The sequence below is a fragment of the Marmota flaviventris genome, chromosome X, assembly GCF_047511675.1.
Source record: "Marmota flaviventris isolate mMarFla1 chromosome X, mMarFla1.hap1, whole genome shotgun sequence".
Lineage (NCBI taxonomy): Eukaryota > Metazoa > Chordata > Mammalia > Rodentia > Sciuridae > Marmota > Marmota flaviventris.
This window is the reverse complement of record NC_092518.1, coordinates 77,733,398-77,748,390: the sequence shown is the minus strand read 5'-3', so window position 1 is coordinate 77,748,390 and position 14,993 is coordinate 77,733,398. Positions and strand designations below refer to the sequence as shown.

The window sequence follows — 14,993 nt, the reverse complement described above, 5'->3', positions numbered from 1 at the left end:
ATGCCTTTTCTTCTTGGTCTATTGACTAAAGCCCTAGATTGCGAGTAAGGAAACCTTGATGCTCTTCCTTACCTTGACTAATGACATAAACACTCTGTGCTCTGCTTTTCTACCAATAGCTGTATTTATCTGCCCTGCATTGTTATCAACCTAATATAATTTAAAAGTCTAGATAATGTTTAGGGGTTTCTCAGAGAATGGTGAATAGAATATATAAGATGGTTAAACTAAGATATGTAAAATAATCATGGCTGTTTTCATATTGATGGTTATTATTAATTTTTAAAGACCAGTATACACAGAGCTTTTCAGGACATTGATTAAACAATCTTTTCCTGTGACACAACTACATTTCTGTTCACTCTTATTTCACTACTGCTATGATCTGAATGTTCCTCAAAACTCATGTGTTGAAACTTAATCACCATGGGATAGTATTAAGAGATGGAACATTTTGTATTAAGTAATGAATGTAGAGCCCTTATGGATAGAATCAGGTCCCTTATAAAAGGGTTCTAGTGAGTTCCTTTTGTTTTTCTCTGCCATGTAAGGGATACAGTATTTTTTTTTTCCTTCTGGAGGACACAGCAAAAAGGTGATATCTCGGAATCAGGAAGAACCCTTACCAGACATTCAACCTCTCAATGTCTTGATTTTGGACTTTTCAGCTTCCTCCAGACCTGTGAGGAACAATTTTCTATTGTCTATAAATTACAATGTCTTATTCCATTATAGCAGCCCAAGCAAAGTAAGATGATTATTAAATGCTTTATATCAACTCAGCCTCTACCATACATCTAGGAAATTGGTGTAATTGGTGGTGATGGGGTTACTAATGTGTGTATTATGTATATAATGAAAAGGATCCTGTTTCTAGTTTTGTTCAATGTAACAATTGTAGTCTTTTATAAAGTAAAGTATTACAAATAGGTTAATTTTATCATTGAATGTGCTTTAAAGATTAAGACCAATAATGTGCTGTAAATTTAATTTTTACAATATCATATGTTGATATGTTCTGCGAGATAGTTACAAAGAGTTTATAAGCCCTTTTCTTATGCCACAAGTCATCAATCAACCATTTGCTTTGCCTCTTATTACTTGCTGTCATTTATTAATATCCTTAACAATAAAAATAGACCCTGAAATGCAGTATATGAAACACCTTTGGAGTTTATTGAAGCTGGAGATAACTTTTAGCTTTGGACCAGGAGAAAGGCCAACAGAGTGATGGAATCACTTGGGATTTCAGTAGGTTGAGATCTTGATTTGGCCCATGTTGGCTAAGGATGATAAAGGACAGAGAGGTTGGAATTTTAGTATAGAAAGAACATGTTAAAACCAGACACAGGGTGAGTAAACTTTGAGAGGAAGAGAGTAGTCCCTTTTGGCTAAAATGCAGGATATGATTATGGAATTAATAGAAGTTGCACTGAGAATGAAGTTTGAAAACCACATCAGAATGGCCTCAAATGTCCTGATAAGGATTTAAGATTTTATTTATAAGGCAGAAGGGGAGCCACTGCATGATTTTTAAGGAGGAAAAGAATATTAGAAATGGTTTGGAGAAGAACAATCTGAAAGATATGAACAAAATGGATGCAGAAAATACTAAAGAAGGAGAAACTAATTGTTAGCTTATAGTAATTGTTCAAAAAGAAGAACTTAAAGAAGGGCTGGGGTTGTGGCTTAGTGGCAGAGTGCTTGCCTCACACATTAGAGACACTGGGTTCAATCCTCAGCACCACATAAAAATAAATATAAAAAAATAAAGATGTTGTGTCCATGTATAACTAAAAACTATTTTAAAAAAGAAGAACATTGTGAAGTATGTTCAACATTGTGAAGTATGACTGAACAGTATTTCATTTTTCTATATGTACAGAAAAAGATCAAAGACAATCCTGAACCTGAACAACTTTCTGAATAGGGATGTGTTTTTGTCCTTTTTTAAAAAATAAAAGGAGGAAGGATTCTGGTTGGGGGAGAAATTATTTTTTAACTTCTCTGGTTTGATATATAGACCAAGTATATAGGTATAATTGCTTACTGGGGAGTTAAACATATGGTGTTTGAATTAGGAGAGGAGTGGGTGTCAATACTTTTCTAATTTTGAAGCTTTCCCTACAAAGGTAATGATTAAAATGATGAGATTTAAAAAAGATCATTGAGGCAAAGAATGTGAGAAGGAAAGGACAAAGAAACATCTCTGTTCAATTTAATTATATAAATAAGAATCACTAGGGAAGGAAAAGTCAAAGAAGTTGGGTGGGGGAAAATGTGCTTAAGCAATGTTTAGAAAACCTATGGAAGAAGGGCTGGAGTTATGGCTCAGTGATTGAGTGCTTGCCTCACACGTGTAAGGCCCTGGGTTAGATCCTCAGCACTACATAAAAATAAATAAATAAAATAAAGGTATTGTGTTCAACTACAACTAAAAAATAAATATTAAAAAAGAAAACCTGTGGAAGAGATTTCAAGAAGAGGGGGTTAATCAACAAAAAAGTTTAAAGAGAAAGCACATAGGCTGAGGATGAAAAAGTAGGTCACTGGATTTTCTGGCCTAGGTCACATGTCTGTTGCTGCAACAACAATTTTGGTAGATTGGGAAGGGCAGAAATCAGATTGTAAGGGGATAAATAAGTCCTGGGTGATAATATAGTGAGGTCAGATTTGTATAGATTGCAGTCTTTATGAAAGGCAAACATAGTTTATTTTGCCTTCATAATATTAAACTAGGTCTATCCTAAATTTTAATATCACATGAAAGAAGCATTTTTGTAATTTTGCAGCAGATTTTTCAAACTATAATTTCATATTTTTTAACTGATCAGCATGAGACAGACTCTCTTTAGCACCATTTTTGTTCTGGACAAAATTCAAGCTGGGTATTACTGATTATTCTGAAATGCAAATAGTGCTATTTTGTTTTACAACTATCATTTAAAAAGCCATGTACTCATTAAGATAAATATGCACTGCATGAACAACAAAAAATGAGAAAGAAAATGGATATTATTTGTATTTTGTAGGCTCTCTGATATAGAACTGAGTGTACTAATCTTCCAATACTAATGAGCAGCAAAATGTAATTTACCAATGCACAATTAAGTTCTGACTAGCTTCTGTTGATTTGTAGTGCTATAACCTGATACCAGGTGAATTTTTCCATTTTTGGAGGTTTTATTTAACCAACCTTTTTTTAACCTTTATTTTATTTATTTATTTTTATATTGGGCTGAGGATTGAACCCAGTACCTCACACATGGCAGGAAAGCACTCTACCTTGAGCTACAACCCCAGCCTCTTTAAGCAATATTTCTAATTGTGGCCAAATAATTAGATGATTGTCATGAAAAATATTATGTTGGAGTAAATCATATTTCCATGGAGCTCTGTTTATACTTTTTGTATTGAGTCATCTGTTACTAAAGTTATGAGCTTTTGTTTTCCTCTTTTTCTTTCTGTTCTTGTCTTTTTGTCATTAATAAGGGCTTCCCTCCAAATTCTCAATTTGGAAATAGCTAGTACCTTGTCTTTGTTCCAATATATTATATCTTATATGACTATGTTGTCACTACTTCTCTTCTTTCTCTTCATCTTTATTATTGTGTCATGTAATTTATATATATACATATAAAGACATTTGTATACACACATATGATTGCATATATACAGCCATTCATAGATATGCACGTGTATACATACATAACATCAAAGAGTAATGGAGGAAATGGTTATAGGATATAAAACTTAACTGTTCAGTTCATGGTCTATTGAGGAAGATTTTTGTCCCTTACTTCACATGAGAAAATGCCTACTCTGTAGTCATAAGCTAAAATTCTAAATTCAGCTAGCCATTTTATAAATATACCTATGTTACCTGGGGCAATTTGGGTAAAGAATATATGGCTCAGGAATTGGGTTAAAAATATATGATATGATAAGACCAATCATAATTGTCAAATGAACTCAAAATATTAGGGCAGTCAGGAATTTTGTCTGTGCAACACCCAAAGTAAGTAGCAGATTACAAACCAGTAGAAAACATTGAAGTTGTGGTTCTCCCATGGTTTCGTTTAATAATTGTTTCATAGAATCTTGAAATCTTAATTCCTGGAGAGACCTTAGAGGATCATCTAATTTAATCTCTTTTTCTAAAGCATCACTACTTTCTGTAACACCCTTGAGAGATCAGTGTCTGGTGCCATGGAATTCCTTACTTTATGTGGGTGTCTACTCCCTTATAAATACATTCTTTGTATTTAATATAAATCCGTCTTCCTGTAAGCTCTCCATTCATTTCCATTGTGGAAAACAGTACAGAATCTGAGTCTTACCTCTTCCTCATAATAGTTATTCAGATATTTGAAACTCTGTCCATTTTGTTTGCTTTTCCAAAGTACTTTTATACATAGCATGTATGTGTAGCTTTGTCAACCATTCCTTAATTATTCACCTCTCCAGAATATCAGTTGCTCCTGTTCTCACTTGTTATGATTTGTAAATGCCCCTCCTAAAATGGTATGTATTATTTAACCTAATACTTCAAATAAGATTTTACCTTAATGTTTGAGCAATACATTATATATACATTAGAGGGTAAAATGTCAATTCTTTAGAAAATATAGGTTCCCATTCTAGATTATCTATGACAGACTATCATTTATAGCTTTTATGGTAATTGTGTCTTGCTTTGGGTCGCATGTTGACTGTGTGGCTATTTAAAAACCTTATTTCTTTTTGTTTTGTTCTGTTTCCCTTAAGAAAAATAAAAACTGCACGCAACTTAGTCTCCCAAATCCTAGACCTATGTAATTAATATTTATTTTATTTTTTATAGGGGTGTACCAGGTATTAAACCCAGGGGTGCTTAACCACTTACCACATCCTTAGCCGTTTTTAATATTTTATTTAGAGACAGGGTCTCTTTGAGTTTCTTAGGGCCTGGCTAAGTTGCTAAGGCTGGTTTTCAACTTAAAATCATCCTCCTCAACTTCCCAAGCCATTGAGATTACAGGCATGTCACAGCTATTGTCTGATTTTTTTTTTAAACTAACTGTAAGATTTGTGTCTACCCTTATTAAATTTAATTTTCTTTGGTTTAAATTCATTGTTGCTACCTATTCCAAATTTTGAATCCCAATTCTGCCACCTAGCATATTAACAATTCCTTTGGGTATTGTGTTATTCACAAATGAAACATGTGTACTGTCAAACAACTTCTTCTAACTCATCAATATATTGAAAAAGATAGGAACAAGAAGACATGCCTCTGACTACTAGAAGAAACCTCCTCTTGGGTTGACACCAATCTAATAATTAATAGTCTTCAAGTTTAATTTTAAACCAAATTAAAATCTACCCAGCTGTACTGTTTTCTAGTGCATCTTCCTTTTCCTCTCCCGCAGTGGTATCAAGAGAGAATTTGCCTAAAGTCATTATAAAATAAAAATATTTCATTACTTTATCACCCAACTGGTTTTCTCTAGTAAAGAATTGCCAATAATTTGGCATTGGTCATTTTGCATAATCCATGCTACTTCTTGGTTTTAGTATGATATTATATAACTTCATGAAGACCTTTTTGTACACACAAGCATGGGACAGGGCTAAGGGTTCTTCATTTTTGTGACACAATTGAGAGAGATTGGTATTTATATCCGTACATTTGCTAAAGAAGAAAGAGGTTGAGGTATTAGAAACCTAAACAAAATGGTTTACTAATACTGGAGTAACATAGGCTCCAAGACCTGACCCATTCCACTGGAGAACCATGAAAGGTAAAGGCATCACCTTGACGCCCTCTTTCCAGTCTTTTGTTCTGCTTCCACATTTTGAGTATCATTTGATAATTATCATCCAGAATCCATGTGTGATGATGCATACCTGCAATCTCAGTGGCTCATGGGGCTGAAGCATGAGGATTGCAAGCCAGCCTCAGCAACCCTGTCTCAAAACAAAAACTAAAAATGTCTAGGGATATAGCTTAGTGGTAAAGCACCCCTGAGTTCAATTCCCAGTAGTAACACACAAAAGCAACAATAACAAAACCCCTCTAATTATACAGGATAGTTAATTCTTGATATTATGACCCTTGAATATAGACCAACAGAAGCTATGTCCTTTCTTTGCTTGTTTACCTATGCTAGGTGTGTGCTCTGTTTGTTTCTAGAATGAAATATATGCCTTTTCTAAAGGTGAGTGTTACCAGAAATGACCTCATCCTGTCTGAAACCCCACTGTACCCACATGCTTATGATCTTTGTTCATACATATTTTTAGAACTGTAACTTAATTCATGGTGATGTGGAATTCATATAATAGGAATTTCCAGTCTTTAACAGAGAATATGATCATCATTTGCCACTTATTTTGGCCCCAGTTTTGAAAATGTATAAGAGGAATGGTGAGGAATGGTTAAGAATTGAAAAACAGTTAATTAGCTATTATTATTGTTCTTGTGAGACATGGAGAATTACTTCTTTGTAGCAATGTGAATTAAGTATACTTAGTTTGGTAGCAGAACCAGCAGTTGACAAAATATATGAGATAAGGTAGTAAAAAAGTCAAGTATAAAGATTTGAGCCAAGATTGTTGAAATTTGTTGTTCTTTTTAGAAAAAAGAAAGTTATGAATAATATGGAGTGGACTGTGAGGACAGGGTGAAAACTAAGAATGGGTTTAAAATAGTGCTGGCATACTCTGGGTAGAGATTTTAGGCAGCCAAAGTTCCTACCTCCAGAGAGATATTTGGAAGTTGCCAAAAAGATAACTGGTGAATTCACATAGTTTTTGGAGCACAAGAAAGGCTACAGATAAAATCATAGAGAATAATGCCTACATCTAGGATGGGAGTTGAGAGGAACTTGCAAAGAGAGTGTTAGAAAAAGGGTGAGGATAAACAAAACTGGTGCTACCTCTTAGGAGCCTAGGGAAGAAAGCATTTTTTAGAATAGTATGGAGTAAAACAACACCATCAACTTCCAAGAAGAAGTTGAAAAGTATAAACTGCTATCAGGTTTTTAAGTTTGGTGCTAGTATTAGTTATTGGTCACATTGAGCAGAAGAGGTTCTAGAGAATGTAAAAGGTAGATTGGAAGAGTTTACATAATGTATGCAGCAGTGGAGGAAGCTGAGGCAATAGACTAGCCTGTTTAGTTAGTAGTTCTTTGGATGAAAGGCAAGGGGGAGTTAGATAAACTTAGTTGTTGAAAAATTACTGGAAGTTTGTTATATTGTTTTAATTGATTTTAACTTCAGACTGTTCAATAATGAGTGCATAGTTTAACCACCATAGGAATGAAATTAATTGAGTTCTTTGCTCTGCATAACTTTAATAACAGACAGATGTTGGTTTTCCAGTAAAAACAACGGAGGTTGTTCTCTAAATTACTTTGGATTTACAGTGCTACAGAGCATTTTAATTACAGTCATATGTGCATACATTAGAAACATAATTTCAATACATTTTACTATGGTAATAGAAGCACATTTATGCCACACCATGTGACATGGCAAGCATTTTCTCTGTTGAGTGGTGTAAAATCTTTGTAACTCTTGCATTTTGCATTTTTTGCTTTGAGATTGCCACCATCATTTACATTTGCTAGTAATCCAATTTTGGATTTCATGGATATATATGAGCATGTGTGGACAGGGTGCCAGTGGAAAGCTAAGAAATGAAGAAAGGTAAAGAACAGCCAGAGGACTTGGCAAAATTACTCTTTCTTCACTGAGCCAAGGCAGCTGTTTTAGCTAAAAATAAGGAAGAAGGGGTATGGAAGAATTTAAAATTAGGTACATATAGGAAGAGAAAAGCTGGGTAAATAATTCAGGTATATAAGCAAGTTCAAGAGATGAATGAAGATATTACTCTGTTGAATAGGAGAAGGCCAGGCAAAGGATGGCTTACAAAAAGCCATATGTGAACCTAAGGTAATGAATAATTGTGGTTAACTAGAAGTTTTGTAACAGTGGTATTTAGAAGAATAGAAGAACGATGTGGTTCCAAGCACCATATTAACCAGAAAGAACTTTCTGAGAAAGGAGACAAGTCTGTGAAATTTTTGTCAGGATTCCTCCCTTACTCCCTCCCTTCCTATTCTTCTGTGCTATATAATGCCTGGGAACCTCAGATGTGGTTTATCTCAGGAATGGATAGTAAGTTAAATTATATTTTTATCAAAATATGGGTTTTTTTGCTTTTTAATTGACATAATAATTGTACATGTTATGGGGTAAAAACAATTGTTCAATACAAGTATATAATGTGTAATGATAAAATATAGAACACTTGGCAAATTTGCATGTCAGCCTTACACAGAGGCCATGTTAGTTTTCTATCACTCCAGTTATAGTGAATGGGCTATCAAATTTAGCACTATAAATGATATTTAAAATAACTATTGTAGGGAGAAGGAAGATGGCGGCGAGGGGAGTGCATTGCCCCCGTGTGCTGCTTCACTGTGTGGGAGTATGACAAGTCAGGACGGCTAAAGGATATCTTGTTAGGAATTTCCAGCAATAGTGGGGTGCTCTGGAACCTGGAGGAAGGATTTCCATCGCACGAGGATCAGCTACGGGGACTCAAACGCGAGAGGTTTGTCGCACGTAGGGTAACACTGCTTATTCAGCAAATCGCCCCGCGGCTAGAGTCTGCAGCGCGCGCTGGGATAGAGACACAGGGTTACAGCGCCGCAGTTTCTGCCAGCCGTGCAAGCACCGTACTCAGGGCTGAATTCTGGGTTCGAGACGGGGGAAGGAAGCGGTCCATCTCGGTTCTCCACACCGGTCAGACCACAGAGGAGGCCAGCAGCCACCATGTTGGTAAACTGACGTCACCATCCCTGTTTTCGACTGACTGCAGCTCATTCAGCCATAGAACAGGTAATTTCAGGCTGAAATTCGCCTGCGGCTTGCAGACAGATTGCTAGGGTTCAGCGCCTGGGTGCTTCTTAGAACCTGATCTTATCAGAGCAAACACCGAGCGCGGGGCGGCCGAGTTCCGGCTCCCGGAACCGTCCCGGAACCGCCCTGGCCCAGGGCTGCGGAGCCTGCGGATGCTGCTTCTTGGACCCTGCTCCTATCAGAGCATAAACCAAGCACTAAGCAGCCAAATTCCGGCTCCCGGAACTGAGCCCGCGGGGACTGCTTCTTGGAGCTTCCACTTATAGGAGCTTACACCGAGCACGGAGCGGCCGAGTTCCGGCTCCCGGAACTTCCCTGGCCCGGGGCTAGGAGCCCGCGGAAACTGCTTCTCGGTCCGGGTCCTGCTGAGGGCCGGTCAGGACTCACCCGGTGCTTTGGTTGCCCGGCAAGGGGAACGAAATGCTGCCATTCGCATAGGATACCAACATGGCAGAGATCTGATGTCAGCAGAAAGCGGCGGAGGAGAGAACTTCATCAATACCAGCGGTGACATAAGCAGTTGGTCTCCTGGTAGGGGGAGTGAGGTACAGTCACCCGAGTCTCCTCAATTTGTCGTCGAGCCAGAGGGGAGGAGCCGGGCCGCCGCCAGCGCCCAGAGCAGGCCCAGTGGCTCGCCAGCGTGGTGACGGCGTTACCCCAATTGGAGAGGGGGCGGAGCGGAGCCGCCACACGCACCCGCAAGGTGGGCAGACCCGCGACCCAGTGATACATGGGCGTGGTAGGAGGGGCAGGGCAGAGCCGCCGTTCGCGCTTGCAAGGTAAACAGACCTGTGACAGCCTGGCGGGTCAGGCCCAGTGGCCTGCCAGTGTGGTACACACGTCACCCCAACTGGAGTAGGGGCAGAGCAGATCCTTCTCCAATGCCCGGATCAGGCCCTGCCGGTGTGGTGGTCACGTGACCCCAATTGGAGTGGGGACGGAGCGGAACCGCCACCCGTGCCCACAGGGTGAGCAGACCAGTGATCAACCTGCAGATCAGGCCCAGGGGTCCGCAGGCGTGGTAGGAGGGGCAGGGCAGATCCGCCGCCCGCGCCTCCAAGGTAGGCAGACCTACAACAGACCGGCGGATCAGGCCCAGGAGCCTGCCGGCGTGGTACAAACACCACCCTAATTGGAGCAGTGGCAGAGCAGAGTCGCCGCCCGTGCCAGGAACAGGCCCAGCGTCCTGCAGGCGGGGTAGTCACGACACCCCAATTGGAGTAGGGACAGAGCAGAGCCTCCACCCGTGCCCGAAAGGTGGGCAGATCTGCGACCGACCAGCGGGACAGGCCCAGTGGCCTGCCGGTACGACAGACACGTCACCCCATTTGCAGTAGGGGCAGAGTAGAGCCGCCGCCCGCGCCTGCAGGGTAGGCAAACCTGCAACCGACCGGCGGATCAGGCCCGGTGGCCTGCCGGCATGGTACACTCGTCACCCCAATTGGAGTAGGGGCAGAACAGAGCCGCCGCCAGCTCCCAGAACAGGCCCAGTGACCTGCCGGCGTGGTAGCCACGAAACCCCAATTGGAATAAGGAGAGAGCAGAGCCGCCGCCCGCGCCTACAGGAAAGATATGCAAGCAATATGAAAAGACAAGGAAAGAAAGGACCACAAGCAATGCAGGTCAACGCAACTTTAGAAGAGGTAACAGCTGCAGCAGATGGAATGTCAGATAAAGAATTCAGGATATACATGCTTCAGATGATCTGGAGTATCAAGGAAGACATTAAACAGCAAAATCAGACAATGAAAGATCACTTCGACAACGAATTACGCAAACAAATCCAGGAAGCAAAGGATCAACTATACAGGGAGATAGAGGTTATAAAAAACAAACAATCAGAAATCCTAGAAATGCAGGAAGCAATAAACCAACTTAAAAACTCAATGGAGAATACTACCAGCAGAGTAGAACACTTAGAAGATAGAACATCAGACAATGAAGACAAAGTATTTCAACTGGAAAAGAACATAGACAGCTCAGCAAGACTGTTAAGAAACCATGAGCAGAACATCCAAGAAATATGGGATAACATTAAGAGACCAAACTTAAGAGTCATTGGGATACAGGAAGGTACAGAGCTCCAAACCAAAGGAATGAGCAATCTATTCAATGAAATAATACAAGAAAACTTCCCAGACTTGAAGAATGAGACAGAATCCCAAATCCTAGAAGCCTACAGGACGCCGAATGTGCAAAATCATAAGAGATCCACACCTAGACACATTATAATGAAGATGCCCAACATACAGAATAAGGAGAGAATTTTAAAAGCTACAAGAGAAAGGAAGCAGATTACATTTAGGGGTAAGCCAATCAGGATAACAGCTGATCTTTCAACACAGACTCTGAAAGCTAGAAGATCCTGGAATAACATATTTCAAACACTGAAAGAAAATGGGTTCTAACCAAGAATTGTGTATCCAGCGAAATTAAGCTTCAGGATGGAGGATGAAATTAAAACCTTCCACGATAAACAAAAGTTTAAAGAATTCGCAGCTAGAAAACCATCTCTTCAAAACATCCTCACCAAAGCATTACAGGAAGAGGATATGGAAAATAACAATGAAAACCAACAGTGGGAGGTAGGACAGTAAAGGGGGGGGGAATAATCAAAGAGGAAAACAAACCATGTTTAGTAACAGAAATAAACAAATATGGCTGGAAGAACAACCCATATCTCAATAATAACCCTAAATGTTAATGGCTAAAACTCACCAATTAAGAGACACAGGCTAGTAGAATGGATCACAAAACAAGACCCAACAATATGCTGCCTACAGGAGACGCATTTGAAAGGAAAAGACATACATAGGCTGAAGGTGAAAGGTTGGGAAAAATCATATCACTCATATGGACTTCGGAAACAAGCAGGAGTGTCCATACTCATATCAAATAAAATAGATTTCAAGCCAAAGTTAATAAAAAGGGATAAAGAGGGACACTACATACTGCTTAAGGGAACCATACACCAACAAGACGTAACAATCATAAATATTTATGCCCCAAACAATGGTGCAGCTATGTTCGTCAAACAAACTCTTCTCAAGTTCAAGAGTCTAATAGAACACTATACCATAATCATGGGAGACTTCAACACACCTCTCTCGCCACTGGACAGATCTTCCAAACAAAAGTTGAATAAGGAAACTATAGAACTCAATAACACTATTAATAACCTAGACCTAATTGACATATATAGAGTATACCACCCAACATCAAGCAGTTACACTTTTTTCTCAGCAGCACATGGATCCTTCTCAAAAATAGATCATATATTATGTCACAGGGCAACTAATAGACAATATAAAGGAGTAGAGATAATACCATGCATCTTATCTGATCATAATGGAATGAAACTGAAAATCAACGATAAAAGAAGGAAGGAAAAAGCATACATCACTTGGAGAATGAACAATAGGTTACTGAATGATCAATGGGTTATAGAAGACATCAAGAAGGAAATTAAAAAATTCTTAGAGATAAATGAAAACACAGACACAACATATCAGAATCTATGGGACACATTGAAAGCAGTTCTAAGAGGAAAATTCATTGCTTGGAGTTCATTCCTTAAAAAAAGAAAAAACCAACAAATAAATGATCTCATACTTCATCTCAAAATCCTTGAAAAAGAAGAGCAAAACAACAGCAAAAGAAGTAGAAGGCAAGAAATAATTAAAATCAGAGCTGAAATTAATGAAATCGAAACAAAAGAAACAATTGAAAAAATTGACAAAACTAAAAGTTGGTTCTTTGAAAAAATAAACAAAATCGACAGACCCTTAGCCATGCTAGCGAAGAGAAGAAGAGAGAGAACTCAAATTACTAGCATATGGGATGAAAAAGGCAATATCACAACAGACACTTCAGAAATACAGAAGATAATCAAAAACTATTTTGAATCCTTATATTCCAATAAATTAGAAGATAGTGAAGGCATAGATAAATTTCTTAAGTCATATGATCTGCCCAGATTGAGTCAGGAGGATATAGAAAACCTAAACAGACCAATATCAATTGAGGAAATAGAAGAAACCATAAAAAGACTACCAACTAAGAAAAGCCCAGGTTCGGATGGGTATACAGCAGAATTTTACAAAACCTTTAAAGAAGAACTAATACCAATACTTTTCAAGCTACTTCAGGAAATAGAAAAGGAGGGAGAACTTCCAAATTCATTCTATGAGGCCAACATCACCCTGATACCTAAACCAGACAAAGACACTTCAAAGAAAGAAAACTACAGACCAATATCTCTAATGAACCTAGATGCAAAAATCCTCAATAAAATTCTGGCGAATCGGATACAAAAACATATCAAAAAAATTGTACACCATGATCAAGTAGGATTCATCCCTGGGATGCAAGGCTGGTTCAATATACGGAAATCAATAAATGTTATTCACCACATCAATAGACTTAAAAATAAGAACCATATGATCATCTCGATAGATGCGGAAAAAGCATTCGACAAAGTACAGCATCCCTTTATGTTCAAAGCTCTAGAAAAACTAGGGATAACAGGAACATACCTCAATATTGTAAAAGCAATCTATGCTAAGCCTCAGGCTAGCATCATTCTGAATGGAGAAAAACTGAAGGCATTCCCTCTAAAATCTGGAACAAGACAGGGATGCCCTCTCTCTCCACTTCTGTTCAACATAGTTCTCGAAACATTGGCCAGAGCAATTAGACAGACGAAAGAAATTAAAGGCATAAAAATAGGAAAAGAAGAACTTAAATTATCACTATTTGCAGATGATATGATTCTATACCTAGCAGACCCAAAAGGGTCTACAAAGAAACTATTAGAGCTAATAAATGAATTCAGCAAAGTGGCAGGATATAAAATCAACACGCATAAATCAAAGGCATTCCTGTATATCAGCGACAAATCCTCTGAAATGGAAATGAGGACAACCACTCCATTCAAAATATCTTCAAAAAAAATAAAATACTTGGGAATCAACCTAACAAAAGAGGTGAAAGACTTATACAATGAAAACTACAGAACCCTAAAGAGAGAAATAGAAGAAGATCTTAGAAGATGGAAAAATATACCCTGTTCATGGATAGGCAGAACTAACATCATCAAAATGGCGATATTACCAAAAGTTCTCTATAGGTTTAATGCAATGCCAATCAAAATCCCAACAGTATTTCTTGTAGAAATAGAGAAAGCAATCATGAAATTCATATGGAAAAATAAAAGACCCAGAATAGCAAAAACAATGCTAAGCAGGAAGTGTGAATCAGGCGGTATAGCGATACCAGACTTCAAACTATACTACAGAGCAATAGTAACAAAAACAGCATGGTACTGGTACCAAAACAGGCGGGTGGACCAATGGTACAGAATAGAGGACACAGAAACCAATCCACAAAACTACAACTATCTTATATTTGATAAAGGGGCTAAAAGCATGCAATGGAGGAAGGATAGAATCTTCAACAAATGGTGCTGGGAAAACTGGAAATCCATATGCAACAAAATGAAACTGAATCCCTTTCTGTCGCCATGCACAAAAGTGAATTCAAAATGGATCAAGGAGCTTGATATCAAATCAGAGACACGCCATCTGATAGAAGAAAAAGTTGGCTACGATCTACAGTCAGTGGGGTCGGGCTCCAAATTCCTCAATAGGACACCCATAGCACAAAAGTTAATAACTAGAATCAACAAATGGGACTTACTCAAACTAAAAAGTTTTTTTTTCAGCAAAAGAAACAATAAGAGAGGTAAATAGGGAGCCTACACCCTGGGAACAAATCTTTACTCCTCACACTTCAGATAGAGCCCTAATATCCAGAGTATACAAAGAACTCAAAAAATTAGACAATAAGAGAACAAACAACCCAATCAACAAATGGGCCAAGGACCTGAACAGACACTTCTCAGAGGAGGACATACAGTCAATCAACAAGTACATGAAAAAATGCTCAACATCTCTAGCTGTCAGAGAAATGCAAATCAAAACCACCCTAAGATACCATCTCACTCCAGTAAGATTGGCAGCCATTAGGAAGTCAAACAACAACAAGTGCTGGCGAGGATGTGGGGAAAAGGGTACACTTGTACA

The 14,993-nt window shown here is 38.6% G+C and overlaps 1 protein-coding gene and 1 non-coding gene across 4 annotated transcripts in view; one reads left to right on the top strand and one right to left on the bottom strand.

Moving 5' to 3' along the window:
• Window positions 1–14,993, top strand: part of Diaph2 (diaphanous related formin 2) — an 870,804-nt gene that overhangs the window by 476,890 nt on the left and 378,921 nt on the right. The window lies entirely within an intron of this gene.
• LOC114092397 (U6 spliceosomal RNA) lies at window positions 8,282–8,384 on the bottom strand. Its single transcript, XR_003582704.2, has one exon. It is a non-coding gene; the product is annotated as a U6 spliceosomal RNA (small nuclear RNA).